At 61.4% G+C, this 3,617-nt stretch overlaps 1 long non-coding RNA gene across 1 annotated transcript; it reads left to right on the plus strand.

Moving 5' to 3' along the window:
• Window positions 1-217: 217 nt before the first annotated feature.
• On the plus strand, window positions 218-3,351 carry LOC125113770 (uncharacterized). The gene is made up of 3 exons (XR_007131587.1): window positions 218-429; window positions 1,970-2,178; window positions 2,801-3,351. It is a non-coding gene; the product is annotated as an uncharacterized LOC125113770 (long non-coding RNA).
• Window positions 3,352-3,617: the final 266 nt, after the last annotated feature.

Here is a 3,617-nt window from a genome sequence, read left to right on the forward strand (position 1 = left end):
TGGGCGCATCTTCGGCCCACTTGCAGCTTCAAGTGCAACGCCGCCTCTGCGCCGCTCTGGGGGCTCTTCGTGGACGTGTGCTGTCCGCCCTGAGCATCTCTCAGGTGCCCGTGTGTGTGTGTGTGTGTGCGCGCACGCACACGTGTGTGTGAGCTGGCACACGTGCTTACGACTTCGCCTCTCTCTTCTCTGTTTTACTTTCTGGAAGACTCCTCAGTTTGGTCCTCTGCTTCTCCAATCCTCTTTCCGCCGACTACCCAACCCTCTTCCCCCTCTGAGCTCTGGGTCTCGGGGCCTGGATTCGCCATTTCCAAGACGGGCCAGTTCCAGACCCAGCTATGCAGCTGCCAGCTGGATGGCACGGAGTCTCTGAACGAATGTCATTCCCGCATTGATTTCTTCAAGCATCACAGGCTTTTCAGGCGCTCCGTAAGTTTAACTCCGTCCAGACGGGAGGCATATTCTGAATGTGGATTTGGTTGGCTCTTTAAAGAAAAAAATGAGGTACAACCCACATAGGATAAAATTAACCATTTTAAAACATATACTTTGGTGGCATTTAATATGGCCTCAGAGTTATGCAACTTTGCCTCTTAACCTTAAAAAAAACTTCTTGGGTTTTCGATGTGTGTTTGCAGACTTATTTTGAGTAGTTGTTTGTTGCTGTTTTGTTGTTGGAGTTCCTGTTTTTGTGGGTTTTTTTCCCCCTTCAAGTCTGGAAGTGGTGAGGGTGCCTCCAGCTGCCAGTTTAGCCCCGGGGCTCACACTGGCAGGTCAGCTGGGGTTTCCGGCCCGATGCCAGGCTGCTGGGGGCGCCCTCGCCCCCGCCCCCCTCCCACAGCGTCCTGCCAGGCTGGAGCTGAAGCACGAGCCTTAGTTCCTGGCCTGGGTCCTGGCTGCCTGGTGGGCTCACAGGGGCTGAGGGCAAGACCCATCAGCTCCACCCTGAGCCCGAGCCCCCAGGTCTCGGCTCCAGCCCTGCTCACACCCTCCACCACCCCAGGCAGCCCTTCACCAGGGACCTGCAGGGCACAGAGGGTGTGGGGTGTGAGCGCACAGGTGCTTGTCTCACTGGGGGCCCATGCCTTCCTTCTCCTGTTTTTGGTGGAAGCAAAGCCCCGCAATTGGGCGCCTGGCAGCAGCGCTGTCCTGAGGGAGGAGAGGCCTGTGATCTCTCTCGGGGGCTTCAAGCAAGGGTGCAGCCCTGAGCAACTCCCCCACCCGACGCTGACACTGGACCCACCTCGACATCGGAGGCGGGATGAACATGCCAGCACCCCAGAGAAGAGATTCACGTCTGCCGTGGGGTGGGGACTGTCACACCTGCTGAAAAGCAGGAGCCCAGGCAGGCGGGCAAGGCTGCAGGCAGAGGGGGCTGAGGGGGCCACTCTGCCAGCCCGAGGGTGCCCCAGAGAGAGGTGCAGGAACGGGGCTGGGGCTACCCTGCAGGCAGCCCGCCCACGCCAGGGGATGGACGCGCCCATGACCCCTTGTCCCCTGGTTAGGGAAAGCTCTGTCCCTGAACAAGCTCAGGAAGCCCCACGGGGTCCCTGCAGGTGCTTCTTGGCACCCCTTCCCTTGGCTTTCCCCACAAACCTGCTCAAGCACCCTGGGTGGCCTGGCAAAGAGTCTGGATCAAGATACGGGAAATCGATTCTCTAAAACGCCAATTAGCGAAAGGGCCTTAACTGACCAGTTTTCTGAAAGTCCCGTCTCTAAATGATCCATTTACCAAAACTGCAGCCAGGATTTTTAAACCTGGTCTGGGCAGTTGGCCACAGCTATTTGCCAGCAGGATAGGAGCAGAGGTGGGAAATTCTGGACAAATACCTTCGACCGGGGTCAAGGGCGCATTCAGAAGAAAAGACAGCCCGTCAGGCTGGACCGACGCACTTGGCAAAAACGGCCGCCAGGAAGCAGCCGGAGAGAGAACGCTTCCGGGACAGACCCTCCGTTATTCACCGACCAGGTCACTTGGGGCCACCTGGCTTGGGCCAGTGGGCTGCAGCGAGACGATCTGATTCTGAAGGCGCAGTAGAGAGGAAACGTCAGGACTGCAGTGGATCCCAGCTCTTCTACCGCCGCTGCTGTGCTGCCTCAGGCTGGTCCCTCACCCTCTCTGTGCCCGGGTTTCCCCACCTGGGCAGTTCAAAGGATTACAAGGGATCACAGAGCCCAGTGAGTGTCTGCAGAGGTCACAGCCTTCCACAGGCCCACTGTGCCTCCGCCCTCAGGCCCACCTCCAGCTCCCTTCACCAGCTGCCCCTCAGGGCAAGGGGCCTGCTCAGGGGCAAGCGGCCTCTGCAGACCCTCTCCCACCCAGCCCTGGGAAGGGGGAACGCAGAGGGGCTTCTCCTGGAAGCCCCCAGAAATGTTCTCTCCTTCCCGCTTCTTCCCCCCCCCCCCCCGCCGCAGTGGAGGCGCAGGGGACGTGCCAGCCACTCCCCCTTCCCGAGCCACCACTCTTCCTGGCACCTCTCCCTCCCTCCTTCCTCCCTCCCTCCCAACCCTCCCCTTCCCTCCCGCCCCCTCCCAACCCCTCCCCTTCCCTCCCGCCCCCTCCCAACCCCTCCCCTTCCCTCCCGCCCCCTCCCACTTTCCCTTCTCCCTCCCTCCCAGCCCCGCCCCCTCCTGGCTCCTCCCACTTTCCCTTCTCCTCCCTCCCTCCCTCCCTCCCTTCCCCTCCCCCTCCCTTCTGGCCCCCTCCCCCCTCCTGGCCCCTCCCCCTTCCCTCCTCCCTCCCGGCGCCCCTCCCTTTTAGCAGATTCTCTGAAGTAGCTTTGCCTGCCCTCTTTTTCAGCTCATGCATGTCAGGAGGCCACCAGATTCCACCCTCGGCTCAGGCAGCATTCGTATGAAAATCTATGCAGTTAAGAACAGGAGGAGGATGGGGCCCTGACGACCCCCACCTCCCGGCCCGGCCCAGCAACCTCCCGGGGCCTTCTCTGGGGTCCGCCCACCCACGCTCACCGGGGACAGGGACTCCAGACTTCCCACCACGACTGCCCCCGCCATGCACAGTGCCAGGGGACAAGAGGGGAGCAGGCCAGCAGGGTCACTCCCGGTCTCCCCCGGTGCAGGCTGGACCTCAGTGGGGGCACCATTATCTGCCCTGCGCACCCCTGAGCTGGTCCCCCGCAGCTGGCGCACCTGAGTCTCTGGAGCAGTTGATGCCTGCGGATCAAACCTTTAAATGGCAGGTCCGCAGTTTGGGCCTCACTGTTACTGCTCCGTTCACTGTGGTCTGAGTCCCTGAGTGCTGGGGTGTATCAGCGAGACCCCCATGCGGTGCAGGCCCACGGTTTCCAACGTCTACTCTAAGCTCCAGTGCAAATGCCCCCACCCCACCCCCACCCCAGAATTGGATCCTTGAGGCTGGGGCTGCCCTCTGGGCTCTGCCCAGCCATCCCACACACCCGGGCCCTGCGGGGACAGGAAAGGACTCGGGTCCCAGGAGAAAAGCTCAGCTCGAAAGCCCAGCCCACCTTGAGTCCCACACACCAGCTAGGAGCCAGTCCAGTCTCTCAAAGCTCAGCCCCCGGCAGCCGGCAGCAGGCGTGCCTCCAGCGGAAGCTCCAGCTGCTGTTTGACACTCTGTCTCTATGCGACCACCTCCG

The sequence above is a fragment of the Phacochoerus africanus genome, chromosome 1 (genome assembly GCF_016906955.1).
Source record: "Phacochoerus africanus isolate WHEZ1 chromosome 1, ROS_Pafr_v1, whole genome shotgun sequence".
Lineage (NCBI taxonomy): Eukaryota > Metazoa > Chordata > Mammalia > Artiodactyla > Suidae > Phacochoerus > Phacochoerus africanus.